This window comes from Chaetodon auriga, chromosome 5 (genome assembly GCF_051107435.1).
Source record: "Chaetodon auriga isolate fChaAug3 chromosome 5, fChaAug3.hap1, whole genome shotgun sequence".
Lineage (NCBI taxonomy): Eukaryota > Metazoa > Chordata > Actinopteri > Chaetodontiformes > Chaetodontidae > Chaetodon > Chaetodon auriga.
Window position 1 is genome coordinate 7,807,018 of NC_135078.1, and position 17,603 is coordinate 7,824,620.

Genomic DNA, 17,603 nt, shown 5'->3' on the forward strand with positions numbered 1-17,603 from the left:
TGGGACATAATTACACTTCACTTGGTCCCCTCTGCATCCCAAGAAGAGTTATTACACTGTGATGACAGTTTACAGTACAACAGTTCAGTACACTTATTATTTGGGGTTTCGAGTTGATTTTTAATCCGTTCTCTGTGTGTTAAATATTTAACAGAAAATGTACCACTATACATAATTCACAAATTCATTTTGAAAAGGGAGTTATTTCAGTTTGACTCACCAACAGGGTCAGCAGCTGGAGCTGCAGCCGTGGCTGTGACACAGCTCATGGAGCAGTGAAGGTACTTTAAAGCCCTTAGTGCCCATTGCCACAATTTGCCTCAATAATCTTACACCTTCTCTGAGTCATAACTCAAATCTTGATCACACAGATATGACAGTCATATTTTTAGACTTACATTTGCTAAAGATAACCCCATATCATATCAAATAAAAGTACATGAAATTGCTTAGTAATCCACTGTTAGCTCATAGACACAAACCCACATTGCTAGTAGCTAATTCAGCATATGTTTAATGGTGCCAGTGTGCCAGAAAATTATACCAAATATTGTAAATGGCACTCAGGTTGCAGCCCACAGCTAACTGACTCCATGTCAGCATCATATTTGCTGTTAACATCCCCAAACCCCCCAGTTCATTGCAGATTATTGTTTAACTATAACTGTATCCTGTACCTAAAAGATCTGTTGACCAGGCTCCGTCAATTACCAGTCATCCAGACAATAAACCCAGGACTTCTTAAAGTATACTGCATCTTAATCCACCCATGACTCTCATATCACAGTTCATCTCTTTTTTCCAGATGGCAACTTTTGCAAAAACAAATAAATGAATAAAAACTATGAACTCAAGATGAGCAGGTAAGCGTTATTTCCGGCAGTGCAACAACAGGTGCTGCTTCAAAGCAGTTGCGAGATGCAGTCAGATGTTGCTTTTAGTTTACTCTGAGAGCATCTGCCCCTCTAATACGAATATGAAAGCTGGACACTTTATCACAGTTGATTAACCTCACAAGCCATCTGGATTTGTAGATACAAATGGATTCAAAGTGAGTTGGCACATTCTGTTATGAAAAAGGTGCGGTGACAATGCAATTTATTGTACCAACTTTTACACGTATACATGTCTATCCACATTTTACGTACAGTTACTGTTGCACTCATGATACTGGGACTGCAGACAATGATGTACTGCAGTTAAAACAAGATGATGTTTTGAGGCTGTGGAATTTGAGTGAATTTTGCTCTGAAGCACCTTAAAACTTCAGTCTATCATTTTGCAGTGACTTCCATATCATGCAGGGAATGAGGAGGTGGACAGTGATTGTGCGCACATGGGGAATGCAAGAACTGTGATTGGTTGCTTGTGTTTTGTCCCACAAATTTCTGCTGCTGGATGGAGATTGACCACAGCAAATACAACATGATGCAAGTCGACAAAAGGCTCCATTATCTTCTCCTTTCTAGCAAGTCACATCTAACAAAGACACCTTCACTGAAAACCTTGTGCTCACAGCAGAAACAATGAATACAGTAATGGCTCGGAATTGTTGAAAACAGTGACCCTTCCCAAGCCAGTACGATCACCTATCTTGTATAAGTCCAGGTTTATAAGGAAAATCAGGAGAATGCGTGACCACTAACACCATCAAATACACACTGGCTCTGCTTTTTAACAATAAAACTAAGAACATTTACTTCTGTTCATCTTGTTATTTCGGTGGTGAAACCATCTTCATTCAGTGTGCAAAGCTTATAAGTAACTCTGCCAGGTGAGTGTTGTTGTTGTTGTTGTTTGCTGTCACCTTTCTGAAAGAATGCACTAACATGACAGTAATGCCTGACACTGATCCTTTCCCAGTACTGACACGGTAAATGTCATAACAGCCTACAATGAGTCAGCCGATGCTACAATAAGCATGGAGCGAGTAACGTCCTCATAAGCCTGGTTTCTGTGCGCACTGTCTGTCCATTCATAACATATCACACCAAGAATTCTCTTGTGCTGCGTAATGGGAGTGTGTGTGAGTGTGTGTGTGTGCATTGGTGGGTTGTCTTATGTGTTCAACATACAGAAACAGTGGGATCATACAGATTATATCTTGAACGCTTCTGACAGCTGACTAAAACTCTGTAGTGCTTGCCTTCAGCTCCTATAGGCTGCAGCCCTTCACAGCAAAAAGCAATCACCTTGAAAAGGGCAGGAACGTCGTTATGAGGCGGCATTAAGCCCCAGCCATCTGTGGACACCAGCCATTCTGGCAGCTTCAAAATCACAAGCGTGCCCATGTCCATCAAGCAGCAAATGACAGTGGGCGCTGACCATATGTGAGCCCTTTCCAAAAAAGAGAGTCATTCCAAAAGAGAACAAATCTGAGGCGTCTGAGGAATTCTGATATTACACTTCATCAAATAAAAAAGACAAATGCGGAGAGATACTGGATAAATGCCATGATGAGAAATGCTGTAGGAGATTGCGGACAAGGCACCATATACCAAACATCTGGTAGGTACATATGGTGCAGTGGAGTATCCTTTATTGACTGCTGCATATGTAACACCTGTAGGAACTTTATCTGTTCCACAGCTGTTTACTCGAATCTGGTGTCGTCTCATTTTAAGTGTCGTTCAAGACACGTTTTCCATCATCTCAGAATAAGGACATGGTTCCTGTTTAAAGACCAGCTTGGTCTTGGTCCTGAGATGTTTGGTCTTAGTTTCACTTTTGTCACAACTGTCTTTGATCTTCTACTTGCCTCAAGCAACCTTAACTACAACCCAGCTCCACTGTGCTTATCCCATCCGTGGTAGATGACTGATTCATTCTCTCATAAGACCATAGAGACACAACATGGGAGGAGCCATCTCTCCTCCATTAATAAAGCCTGCATGACGGTAACAATAGCATTGGACATTGATTGGACGTTTGTCTTTTTCATTGTCTGCATTATTTAGTGACTGAATCAATCCGTTGGGGTTTAATGGACTCAGGTTTACTTACTCCATGGTTCATTACTGTATGTTCCAGCCTGCCTCGGAGGGGAGAGACAAGTGATAATAGATGCATAATAGATGCAGTTGTAAAAGTTCTGTACACAAGACTCGGATCAGAGGAGTTACTGCAGGTATTGAAGGACTTACTGCCGACATATGGCCAAGTGGAGCAGCTCTGCATATTCTTTGTGTTGTTGTGGAATTTACCGCAGCGTTTGCATTCAATCAGCCGACATTATAAAACATGTTCAGAATTTGCATTTGTTGATGTGTTCCATGCATAGACAATTCAAGACATAAACTGTCTTGTTGTTACTTCAGGCCATATCCATAATTTACACCTAAACAGATTGTGTGTTTGGAAAGCATACTTCATGTATGCTGTGTAAAAATGACACGTAGCACACGCCTCAGCCAGGCTTTGGAAGGATAGCATGGCTTCTTGAGCATCAGCACACGTCAGAGAGTTGCTGCTTTGGTGTTCAGGGCCACAGGGATAAGTAATTAGACAGACCTTGTCAGCTTGCCTATTATCCATGTGAATCATAAACTTCATTAAAAACCTCTTTTGAGAGTGAGTGCAGATACTCCCACCTTAATTTGAGCACTTTTTTGACAAGGTAATTAAGATCATTTCAGATGAATTGTGCAGTTCACATCCTTATGTTATTCAAGACATGGTAACGCATCAGAAGCTCTCTCTGTGGACACTATCATCACCAGGAAATACTGTAACACTTAAAATGGACCAACTGGTTCATCTCATCATTATCTGAGCATTAGTTAATCTGTTCACGTAATTGTCTCTGTTGGATGTCTCAGGCTCAGGCTGAAAGCTTGAAACGATCTGACAAGCCCGACGTATTTGAAGAGTACTAGCACGCGCTGATTTGGCCGCACCAGCAAATCGGCAGGCATATCAAAGACGGAGGGCAGCAACTGGATGGAATTAGCTTTTGACAGGCATAGTTAAAAGGGCCTCTGCATCTATCTATCTCTCCATCAACATCCTCCATTTTATGGATGTATGAGGAGGAGAGGCAGGAAAAGAAGGCATGAAATGAAGTGAGGGGCCATGGGGAGTGTCCCATATCCAGCCTCAAGAGGAGGGAGACTTCAGTTTCCAATGCTTTGAAACATCACTCATCATTATACAAGGAAGGGAGTGGAGAGGGCTAGCATGGCAAAATGTCCACAGAAAATCATCAACAGGTGTTGTAAAAACCCAAGGGCTCAGTGTACTCTGGCACCGGTAGTGAAACTTAAAAATTAGTTTAACATTTTGGAAAATACTCTTATTTACTGCTCTTCAATAGCACGTGTCTGAATAGTAAATGTGTAGCTACCAACAGTAGCCAGCTAGCTTAACTTACATAAAGACTGGGAAAATGGGGAAATAGTAAGTCTGGCTCTGTCCAAAAAAAAAAAGAAAAAGCAACATATAGCAACATATAATATTTGCAAACCCACACAAGAGCAGATATGTAAAAATCATCATGTTGGGGTTTTCTGAGTGTTTATTTGCAGGACAATTTCTCAGCCAGGTGCAGTGACCTCCTGGGTATGAAATCTTATTGGATGAGCTTAAGCAGAGTTTGTTACCTTTGGACAGAACCAGGTCAGCAGTTTACCCATGTTCCCATTCTGTGCAAAGCCCATGCTCAGCTAAGCTAACAGGCTGTTGGTTGTAGCTTCATGTTGAGCATACAGACTTGAAAGTAGTAGCAATCTCATCTAATTCTTGACAGGAAAGCAAATTATTTTCCAACATGTTGAACTATTCCTTAGCTAGCCTTATCTCAAATTGAACAATTAAAAGCTAAAGCAGGATGAAGGCTACTGAAGGCTCATTCAAGGTGCAACACATCAGTCAAATGTCCAGTGTGTTCAATCAGACTTCACCGAACAAACACTTGACTGACTCACTGACTCAGGGGATACTTTTCTAGGTGTTCAGATTTCTTCCTTTCAGAAGCCATTTTCCTCCCTCCTCCAACATCCTGTTCAAAGAAAAACACTTACTGCTTCATACTGTTCTTGTGAGTACTGGTTAACCTTTTAACTAGATGCTATCTTGTTGGGGCTCAGGTCTAATGAGTCAGCTTGAGTTTTGCTTTTGTGAAAATCAGAATTTATTATTCATGGAAATTAAAGGCCACTGTAGGTTGTGCAAGAGCCCCGTCAATGTTGCATTTCCTCCTTTGCTGATGGAGGTCGATAAGTCATAAATTTCTTAATGCACATTTAACTCTTGAAATGCAAGTGTGAAATGAAAGCAACTCATTTCATCACATGAGAGTGCCTGAGATCCTCCTAGTTAGTCATGATTGATGGGATAAAAAGCGCATGACACCTAAATTACTGGAGAGTAGTGTGTATTTTATGCTGAGTGACGGATTTCAGTTATTAAATCAGGCTCTTTGCGGTCATTGACAGTATAATGTTACTTCAGTTATTGTCGTATTCTTCTCACTCAGCCAGCTGCTTTGAAAACTGACTTGTTACCATGTGATATTCACAGTTTTCAGATCTGGAAATTAGTGTTAGTGTGAAGAAACATTGTGTTGATAGTGACACTGGAGCTGATTCTAAATATGGATTAGCTCCATGCCTGTTGTAGTAAATGCTGCTTTCTCTGTGTTCAATAACAGCACAGGATGGTCCAAACATCACAGGGAACTCAGACTCTGTCCACTGCACTCATTAAATCCCCTTGATTTTTGTCATAATATCTTAATGCTGTTCTCCCCCTAACCTTAAAGAAGGGATGAGAGAAGACATAAACATGCAGTCCGACTCGTCTGTACCCTTAATAAGCCTTTCCTGGCATTTCGTTGAAATGGTTGAGCCTTTTCGGGATATTATCCTGCAAAAAGACATCCCTCGGGAGTAGAGATAGCAGAGTGGAGAGCATTTCAATTAAAAACAGGGACGTGTAAAATTCCCCAGACGCAACCGAGCACACACAACTCATTTTCTCAAGTGGATACAGCAAGTTTGTGGATGGGTTTCTTCCAAATTAATTGTGAAAATGTCCATGTGCTCGTGAATGAAGCCCTGTGACGACCCTGTGATGAAAACACCTAACTTTATTGAGAATACATAAAGGATTTTTGTTTAGAGTCTATGGACACTGGAGCCTGCTGCCAACACTGCACAGACTGATCTGTAAATCTGCTTTTAGACTTTTTTTTTTTTTTTTTTTTTACCTGAATTTAAAGCTGCATCAATATTTTTATACTCAGAGTGGATTAAATGATGATGTTTATTCTGAAAGGGGTCACATGTGGTGACAAATCCACAAAGAAACTTCATCCAAATCTGCAGTTTCTCTCCGCTCCACTGAGCATTTCAGCAACTTTCAGCTCATTGTACTGGTTTTCGGGCCCACCACATTAATGCTGACATACAAGAGATAGATAGATATTTCCTTCAGGAGTTAGAGGAGAGCAAACCGGAGCTCCACGGAGAGTGAACATTGGACTTACATTCAACTGGTGGACAGGAACATTACTTCAAATCAATGCAATGTAGCTTTATGTGTGCTCGATGTGTGGGCAGCTGTTTGCTACCAGGAACAGGTTAGTAACAGGTTGCTAACATTATATAAACTTCATAAGTTGATCATACAGCAGTGTTGTGTATACAGCTTGTTGCACTTCCACAGAGTGACCAAAAAATTGATTAATGCTGGTTTAATGATTTATCTTCTTTCATTGGTTGAGGAGGTTCCAACAAGAAATGTGATGGAGGTATATTGGCTGGCTTCATCATGATCCCAATTCCTCTCAGTTTCTGTTTCTATGTTGATGAAACATACTGGCTGCAGAGTGCAGCTTCACATTCATCTTGTGGACATGCAGGCGTAGCTTTTGAAGTCTAATCCATTTTTTTGTGTGAGTTTACCGAAGTGAAAAATGAAAAATACACTATATGGTCATACAACATATGAGCCTATGAACATATTCAATTCTAAGGGTTGTCGTGTGTGTGTTGCTATTGAATTGATAATGTCGTAGTTCTCAATCATAATCCTCAGGTATTACAGTGCTTGTGGTTTTCTTACAGTCAAGGACTGACTCACTGCTGGGATTTTAGATGAAAAGTATTTAGTACCTGGTAGGACAGAAAACCAGCTTGGATGTGTACTCAAGTACCAGGACTGAGAGCTGCTGGATTAATGCATGTGCACAATCAATTTTGAATGCTGCAGTCATGCTGCAGGATGATGATCTGTTCAGGTTTAGAAATATCACTTGCCTGCAAAGTGACCCTGCTGAATATCCACAAAATAAAAAGGAATCGATATTTAGGTTTATTTACTCCTGGTGAAGTTACAGAGAAGACTGAAACAAAGACCACGTAGAGTGGCCTAAAGTTTCCATACTGACAAGTCCCTCACCAGCTGAGAGGAATACTAAATAAGTGGAGCTGTTTGAAAGAAAAGACATGAGTTATATAAAGTTAATTCCCTCTGTTCTGCCAACAGTGCAGTAATGACACAGTAGTAATTATCTTCTGCTCCATATGGAGAGGAACAAATGACAGGAGGAATTAATGCATTTTCATGGTGTTTTGTGAAGGAACTTCAAGCAAGCAGGTAGATTGACAGTCAATTAAAGCCCCCCAGTGAACCAGAGAGGCTACAACATTTGTGATATGACACTTAAAATAAGAGACTTGTTCTTTTGTTACAGTAAGTTTTCTGAGTTTTTGAGTTCAGTTCAGGATGTTCCCTTTTTTGAACTGCAAGCATCTTCAGTTACTGTAACCTGAAATGGGATTATTGGAATGTAGTCATAAGTGTTGGACAGTTGGCCATTTTGAGCTGTCAGTGGTGCCAGATATAAAATAAATGAATTGATACAGAGATACAAGTGTACTTCCATAGATATCGCTCCAGCAAAGGGAAAAGCATTGATATCTCATGTGTCTCAAGCACCATGACTCCAAAATGTCAATAACTTGATGTGTGCAATTTTCCACAGGAAGAAACCCTGCTGAAGCATTGATTTTCAGAGCAGGATGGCAGTGGAGGTCACATCACATCTAAAGCTGTACACATGCTGAAATATGCACATATAGTACACGGCATAATGGTATCCTGGTAAAAAGTGACATACGCTCGGATAATAAATGAGCCAGTTGTTATCCTCCTTGAGATCGGATCTCTACCCTCCAGAGCAAAATCTACATGTGGGTAATTTGAGGTGGTGGCGAGTAAGCCCCAAACCCCCTCTAAAAATGTATTTTGTGAGTTGTTGTTTAGGGAAACTTTGTATTTATAAAAAATACATCTGTCCCCCCTTGTAAATTTGGACCACCAGACTACATCCATATGTGTCCAAGCAGGTCCAATGACAATCCTGATCACAACACATGTACATCTTGGATTAAAATGTGTTTTTCCTTATCTGGATAATGCATCTGGATTTAGATCAGGCAGAAATGGGGTGATAGTGACACTGAACCTATCAAGAAAGCAACAAAACAAGTCAAAGCCTCTAAATGAAATGACATGTAAATGTAGAACACTAAAAGCAAAATGAAGACTTTCAAGAGGTTTCAAGGTGAAATCAGGTGAAAAAAAAAAACAGTAGAAGAAAATATCAGACACAGTTTGTATGTTTGTGTTGCTGGAAGCAGCAGAATGATGTGTTTTCTGCTTTTTGAAGAGATCAATAGACCCAGTGAATCAGTCGGTCCTTCTCTGCACAGTGAAATAGCTCCAGATAGTCGTTCTGTCAGCTGTGTTCAGAATGAGATCCCTGTATGTCTGAACACCAATCTTCACACTCGTACACATTTGTGGCCGAGCTGTTTCAGTCATGCACGCAGACTGGCTGAGGAAAGTGGAGATGAACTCTGGCTGACCTCAGGCTACTGCTACACTCATCTGAGCAAACCAGGGGCTTCTGTTCACGGCTGCAGGAAAATTTTTCTCCCTGTCAGTCAAATACGTCAGCTGTCTAGCAAGATGAGGCATTATATTAAGTCTGCATGACCTCAGCACCCCCCTCTCATCGTCTCAATCTAGGTTCTTAGCTTTGCACTGACTCCCTCTATTCTGCCCTGTTTTCCATTTTGACCACTGACTGACAAAAAGCCATACTGGCAATATCATCCTTGCGGTTTCAGTACGAGTATGATTGAAGGTCAGGGGTCATTATCAGTGGCCTATATACTATGAAATATATGCTGTACTCTAGCAGAAGTTCTTGTCAGGAAGTCAAAGAGCGCCTAAAACCTTTCCGATGTCAGAATTTGGGAGGGCTGTGTCTGAACTTCTGCTCTCAAGCTTTCCTTTTCCATACTTGTCCAACTATTTGTGTGTAAAACTGAGTGCAACATGAAGAATGTCTTGCAGGAGAGATCTAAAAATGTGCACCATTATTCCCACATTTCAATGACTAGCTCCTCTCTGCAATGGCAAGTGTTCAGTCAAAGCCTGTTAGGCAAGCCCACGTAACCAGCAGAGGCTTTTCTCATACTTCTGATTGGCCAGCGTGGCTTTAGGGTTGAGGTTATATCACTGCCTATTTCAAGGTAAACATGCATTTGATTCAGTCCCTTACAAAGTCATTCAATGTGCTCACACAGATGGATGCCAAATTTATGTCATGATCTGGTCTGATTAGTTTTATTATTTCCAGCTTTTTTTTTTTTTTTTTTTTGAAGGTTTTCCTCGTGTGCCACATCTCACTTTGCTTCCTGTATTTTCCCACCTGTGTGATTGTCTCATTGTTTTCACCTGTGTCTCATTAGTTCTTCCTCCCCAGTGTGTTCGCCTCTCTCTTTGTCAGCTCATCCCCTTGTTCATGCTGTGTTAAGATTGTCTGTTTGTGAGTGTTTCCTTGGATTACCTGTCAGTTTGGACTCCTGCCTTGTTTTTCCCCAGACCTCGCTTGTATATTTGGACTGGGCTCCCTTTTTGCTGGATTTTGTTTGCCTTGTGGACTCCTTGCTTTTGTTTTTGACCCTCCCATAAGTCTTTGTTTGGTTTGAAATTAAAATGATTAAACTGTACCAGTTGTTATGTCACAGCAGTATATGGACTCAATAGCAGACACGCAGACAGGGAGTAAGGGTAAAATAGAAAATTATTGAATGGATAATGAAAGGAGACTCCAGGTATGCAAGAAACTAGTAGTTGGGGAATCCTGGGAATAGCTGGTGAGGCACGAGGTACTGAGGTGGAGAGCAGTACAGAGATACGCTGGAGCGCACAGAGCTCAGGTGGAGTGAGTACTTGCGTTGAGGGCACATGGTGGTGGAGGCACAGGTGAAACTAGGTGGTGATGAGGGGTTGAGGCTCGAGGCATACATGAGGCAACGCTACCACTTAGCAGCAGAAACAATCTGCAGTCCACAGTCTTCATGCTGTGCTGATTGTGATGAGTCCCAGCTGTGTTGGAGCTCCCAGCCACCTGGAGAACCACACCCAGCCACTGCCAACAAAGAAACACAGGAAACAAAGCCCCACACCTCTACACAGCACACAAGAAAACACTAGATTTTTTCAAACCACCACACCAGTTCTGCCCTCTGGTCTGCATTTGTGTTGGTTTCCTGTTTTTTTCTCTGACTCAATTACAACAATTTGATATTTTTGTTGTTTTAAATATTATCCAGATTCAGTGTTTTCGTGGCCCATGATAGTCAGTGCTGTTTTAGTGGCTTTTTTAGCCACATGTTTTTTTTCTTGTCCCCTGTGAAAATGGCCAATCTCTTAAATCCAAAGCCTGTCTGAATGCTTGTCATGAGCCTGTGTGTACTGCATTTTTCCCAGTTTATTGATTGTATTGTCGTAATGGCACTGATGGAAACCTGTTTACTGCTCTTAATAGCTTTTATGCTTTTTATGGCTGCTGTTTTCTGTAGCCATGTGGAGCTTATCACGCAAATGGTCCAGCTGCAATTAACTAACTGCATGTACAGAGACAATTAAATTAAATTAGCAATTACATTACCACCACATCAAAGTGCTCTGTGTTAAGTGCTTCCTCTTAATGATGCAGGCTACAATTTTGTTAAGGGTCAGTGCCACATGGACTTCACAGAAATGCAGTCCTAAGGACCTGTGCGTAGGTCATAAGAGGTGGAAGATTAAAACAATCTTATTTGGTATTTAGATTTTATTATATTTCCATAATATACGAATATTTAAAGGAGCAATCTGTAACTTCAGCATGCCCCTGCCCCCGCACATTTGAAGCTGTTTCCCTTGTACAGCAGTATCATATTGATTTGATTGATTGGTTTTAAGCATTTTTCAAAGATTAATTTTCCATGTGATTGGAGGATTTCATTGCATGCTAATTTATTCAAATAAGGTATTCTAATTTCATCAGTAAATACAGCAGCAAATAACCATTTGCCTTTAGAATATAACAACTAACTGTAACGATGAAGTGAGACACTGTCATTAGCAGAGGCACTCTCCCCATGGTGTTGATATATTTTCCAGTGTGAACACAGACACTAAAGCATCCTTATTGTCTTTCATGTTGAGGGGAAAATGTTGTCTAAATCTGATTTACTGCTGCTCATGCTTTGACTGAAACCCTGGTTAGGAAGATACAGGCTGCAGGATGGAGTCATAAGCAGTCCTGTCTGAGCCAGCAATCTGTCCTGTTTTTCCTCCAAATCATCAGATCGCTGATTCTCTCTTGCGTTGAAAAAGGTCACATCAGCACTGATGATCCTCAAAGGCAGAGTTGACTCTCTGCAGATGTCCGAGGTAGTTTCCTGTTAAATCAAGGAAGAAATTTATCCCTCCCCCATGTTGTATAGTTAGTGGTGTGGGATTATCTTTTCACCACATCGTCTCTTAAAGCAGAGAATAATGGGCACACTGTAAATGTTTCTATTGCATTGAAAGGTCTTTCCACACCATTACACATTCCACATGTACGGGGGAGCTGTGAACACTGTGGAGAGTCGGTGTAGTCCAATAAATCCTGAGGCCTGCACCTTGGGGTGAAGAGCTGCTGAATTCAGAATTTAAAAGGAAAAGCTGATGTTGAGTCAAGATTACATTGACATTATCGCTGCATTAAAAGCAGCTCCTCCTCATTCATTTCAATTGTAAAAACACCTGCATCATTTGCAAAAAACCCCACTTTATAGCCCCCCTTTTTTACAGTAAGGGTTATTTTTGCTATGAATGCCTACATATGAATGAAAAATTTAGATGAAATTATCTGAATGTTGTGATGGTCAAATGTTTGATGCTGGCTGGTGAATGAACCTGTTGAGGGAAGATGGAAATGACCTTTCAGTCACAGTCACCATGCAATCTCCATGTATGTGGCCACTTGTCACATATCAACAAAAGCTCTGCTGTGTGCTGATGTTGATCTCGATGACTCTTGGAGGAAAATCACAATCTAAATAGAATATAAACTACTGTCAAGGCCGAAGCACCATTATATTTGACTCTGTAACTGCCATCTTTGATGTGTTGATGTGATATGCGAGGTCCTTCAAAACTGTGGCAGCAAGGAAGCTTCTTGTTCATCCGCCTCCTTCAGATATGTGATTTTAGCATTTGAGATGTTTTGTCACCATGACGCATGCCTGCACATTGTGCAAATACAATCGGTCGCGCACATCATACTGAGGGATATGGCAGAGGAGGTAAACCGCATAAGATTAAACACACAGAGCCGTCTCTCAGACTTTGCCCTGCTCCCAGAGGTAAACAGAGCTTTGCATGTATGGAGGAAGCTACAGCAGCTCAGTTTATGTGGATCTCAGAAAACACCCACAGCTACCGAAACTGGCAGATATATAGCACTTTGCTTTGTTGGATATCGTATTTTAAAGTTCCTTGCAGTTTACTTAGCGTGTGATTTATAGCACCACATGTTGTGATATATGATTAAAAAAAAATTATGTTTATGGAGATGATTACAACCACACAGTGCAATTGTCATCTGTCTGGGGAGGTGGTAACAATGTGCACCAAAATAATATGAGAAAGAGAAGAATTATTTAACACTTGATTTACCTATTGCACAGCATTACTGTTTATTTTTAACAATGTGGATGCAAATAAGATACTCCTTTTCCTCATTGCTGAAATAAAAAAAAAAAAATGTTTGTGTTCCTTGTCCAATAGCTCTACATGAAGCCTGCTGTGATACAAAGAAACTAAAGCCTATTTCACAAGCCTAGTTAGCTATTAGGTTTCTGACCTTCTGGAAATGGTGGTTGAGAAAATATTGATCTTCAATTTGCTTTTAGTGCTGGGCAAACTGCTAACTGCAATTACACATACACATTTTCAATTATCCATGAGTGCCCCATGCACATATCCACAAGCACTTAACACACATAAATACTTTCACAAACAGACACACATGTACAGACACATACGTACACACAAGCTATTGATTTTAAACAGGAAACTGGGATAAAGAAACCAAGATGGCATTACACAGAGCTTGCTGTGGTAAAAAAGAAAAAAAAAAAAAGGTGATGGGTGGATTCTGCGAGGATTAAAGACTTACCATTAAATTGGTATTGCACTTACACCCACATAAGTGCACCAACCATGAAGGCTATTGTGGAAAAGTAGCACTTGTCATGGGCAGCAGCAAAGCAGGTAAAGCCTACTCCAAAGTACTAATGGATATTTTAGGCCAGGGTCACTGCAGATCACCAGCAGTGTACAAGAGGGGTCAGCCAGTCAATAGTGGTCTTTAAGGTTGGGTCTGCCCTGATGAACTACTCCACTACTGATACAGCCAGGGCAATTAAGGCTTTCAGAGTAAAAGAGAATAAAAGAGGATGGATGCCTTTTTTAACATACAATTAAACACAAGCCTTCATACAGCCTTGAGCATTATGGAAACATGTAAATTATGATAATTAGGACTTGCGTAAATGTTTGATAGTGTCTCATTTCCATGAACGCTGCATATTCTTGACTATACCGAGGCCTCAAGGCTTACTGATTCAAACACCTGGCCTGCCTACAGGAGCACAATTTAATGCTGCTTACTCTGATGATGCTCAGTTTGTTCAAACACTGCCAGGTAGTAAAGCTGGGTGATGAGCTTTGTCTAGTTATTAGATAGCACTTTACAATGAAATATCTGATAATTGATGAATGACTTACATAGCTGTAAGTGGTTCTAATATTATGTAATGAGCAGAATTCGTGAATTGATGTACTCAACTCTTGTTTTAGGGGATAAGTCAAAAAATATTTGTCATTTTTTTGCCAATAAATTCCATCACAAAACAAAAACCAGCAGTGAATTGATCCTACTAACAAGTGTAGCCTGTGTGCCCAAGGCCTGATGTACAGTAACTGGATCCTTTTTGCCATATAGCCCCATTGTTGTCCAAAACTATTAAAAACACGAGTGAGTCACACAGTCTCCCTGAGTGACATGTTCCTTCATTATAACAAACATGGGCACTGTCGTTCATTTTGAGGCAATCCCACATACAGCGTGCTGCTGCCAGAAGCACTCACCAGACTTTGTGTGTATGAATCCATCGCTGAAAATAGTCCCCAACAAATGCTCTGCTTAGTCCTTGTTTGAGAAACATTTAGTAAAAACCGCAGTGTCCAGCAGTTTTAGGAACTTATTTAGCTGATTTTTATTATACATTTCTGACTTGTTTTTAAGAGTTGACATCAGTAAATATTGGAGCTGCCAACAAGTCTTGAGAAACGCATTATTCATTTTGGTCTTTCATGGGATTTACAAAAATACAGCATAGATTCAGCATCCTTATTTTTTAATGATTAGTTCCTGATTAACTCTGAATCTGCTGCTGAGGGGCAGCAGATTACTAAGAAATAATCATTTATTTCTAATTACTAAAACATTTTTCACTGTTGTGTGCTCCCTCACCTAAAGTGCTTCATCCCACTGGGTAGTGAATAATTCTTCATTATTTCCTAATGACCTCACCATTACTTCTGATTTTTGCGCCCCCCCTCGAGCAAAGTAAGGCATCATCCCATCAAACTAAAAAGTAGCCAGTGAGTCTTGAATGGGGTTGACTTTAGTTTCTAAATATCAAGCCAGATTTGAAACAGATTTGAATCATCCTCAGAGCATTTGCATGTAGAGGTCACGTTCTGTAGTTGGCTTAATATACTCACTCGTCACAGAAGAAGTACACGAAAGGAAGAAGATGAGAGCCGCACACCTGATGTTACTATTATTATTAGTAGTGCTGTTGTTATTATTATTATCACTTTGATGCTACAGTTATAGTCTGACCGAGGGGACAAAGCTTTGGGAGAAAAGCTCCAAAGTTTGAATAAACACTCTAATCATGATTATTGTGAACATGGCCTGAAGCACAAGAAGCTGTATTTACTTGCATGGCATTAAATAAACACGGTTAACTTAACACAGGCTTTACCCCTGCTCTGGACTTAATTGAGAAAGCAGTTTTGCAGCAGCAATCTCCTTTAACACCAAGCAGGGGGTGTCGTTTTGGGTTCAGAGAGAAGTTAATGGATCAGAACATCTGCTACGCATTGTGGCGATGATCATTAAGAGACTGTGGGTGGTGGCGGCTCCTCACTTTGTACGGCTGGGATGACTTTACCATATGCTGTGGTGTTCTGATGACGTTGCGCAAGTGTGTAACTCCTGGGCCGTTTCCTACAGCATGGCGTAGATTTGCAGATTTGCATACTGCACATCAATGGGAGGGTTTCAAAATTCAAATCTTTTGCTGCAAGAAATGACTGCCACGTGTCCGCCTGTCACTATTTTCTTACCTTGAGGATGTCGGGCAAGTGTCACAACATCCCTGAGTCGACAATTGATCAATACTTTCCGCAGCAATTGATGCTTTTTAAGATGACAATTACTGTCTGGCTGTATATATCACTACTTATGCCATACACACTGCACTCTTCAGGCAGATCTTGAAATATTGGTTCACAGTTTCATTTTCTCCCACCTTCATTATTGTAATTCCCTCTACATGTGTCTCCGTCAAGCTGCTCTGAACCTTTTACAGTTAGTTCAGAAAGCAGCTGCCAGGCTGTTAACTAGAACTAGCTGATGGTTCCATGTTAGCTCTGCTCTTGCTTCCCTCCATTGGCTCCCTGTGAAATTCAGAATAAACTACAAAATCTTGATGATTACTAATAAGGCTCTGCATGTTACAGAAATACAACTATGGGGCAAGGTTTCTCTTTGTTCCGTCCTCCACTTATCGACCACTCCGGTCCTCTAATCTCGGCCTTTTATCCATCCCCCGCTCCAAGTGTAAAAGTAAAGGTTTCAAGCAGCTTTTAAAAATGCATTTGTATTGGCAAGCCTTTTTATAGATCTCCATTCTGGGCCTGTTTTGTCATTGTTGTTTTTGTCATTTAGTCTTTCTGTCATTGTGCTGTGTTTTATATTGTATTTTACCTTATTCATTTATTAATTTTTGTCTCTTTGTGTGTTTCAAAAAGCACTATAAAAATAAAGCTTTACTTGCGTACTTGCTCTTGGTATCAGGATTTTCTGGTTGTCAAAGACAACTCTCCATGGCCCTTTGTATTAATGGCCACAGGCTCACAGACCTACTCATCACATACTCTTGTAACACCTGAAATAATGATTTTCCATGTTCTTTTTCTATATAATGGTCATTGTGCATGCTGGACTTTGTGTTTGTATATTTGCCTTGACTCGCTTGTGAACTGGAATTTGCAGTAGCAGATTTCAGTGCGTCCATGCATGCATCTTATATGTTAAGAAGTAAATCCAGTTACAAATGCGATGCAACTGATACATTAAGACATGAAGACACATGTTTGACCTTTATCCCTGTATTTAGATTTGCTCCCAGTCTTGACTTGCATAGTGTTTAATGCAATGTTTCATACTGATAAAAATTCTAAATAGTATATAGAGTGAACTTGTGTTTGGTGTTGCCACATATATGTTCAAATTTTAATGGATATAGCATGCATTTCTGTGCAGGAATAAATTGGTAAACTATGCCATTTTGACCAAACAAAGTATGCAAATGGACAGAGGAGAAGGGAATTATGCTGATGGAGCTTTAATAAAGGTTCTGTGCAGTAGATTATCATTATTTTGGTCGCCTTAGCTATTCATCCCATTAGTAATGATGGGGTGCTCATTGAGTAAATCGCTAAGATCTGGAAATGTGGTGAGGTCACTAAATCAGATGGGGGGAGGACCACAAGCAGAAAGACATTCAGACAGGTTTTTAATAAACTCCGAGGACACAATAACCATCGCAAACATCCATCACAGTTAACAGACCAAGCTCCTGAGTCAATACTGACCTTCAGTACTTGCCATTATTGTGCCTCTGCACAGTTTTCCTGTACAAGGATTATAACTGACATTATAGCTTTACCTGCTTTTTGGATTTACCTTGAAATACAGTGATCAGGAAGTCTGGCTAAATGGTTGGCTTGTGCCTAACTTATCAGATTTTCCGACTGCTGTGTTTTGTCCAAGCTGACTTTGTTGCAGCACGATTGCTGTGTTCCAAGATGTCAGCAATTAATTTGTGAGCACAATGTTATCGGGACTGAATGGAGGATTAATGGCCAAAACTGTGAACATAAGAACCAGATTGTAATAAACCAGAATTATC

At 40.5% G+C, this 17,603-nt stretch overlaps 1 protein-coding gene across 1 annotated transcript in view; it reads left to right on the forward strand.

The window, feature by feature from the left end:
* galnt9 (polypeptide N-acetylgalactosaminyltransferase 9) overlaps positions 1-17,603 on the forward strand; it is an 87,208-nt gene that overhangs the window by 57,518 nt on the left and 12,087 nt on the right. The gene's annotated exons all lie outside the window — the stretch shown is intronic.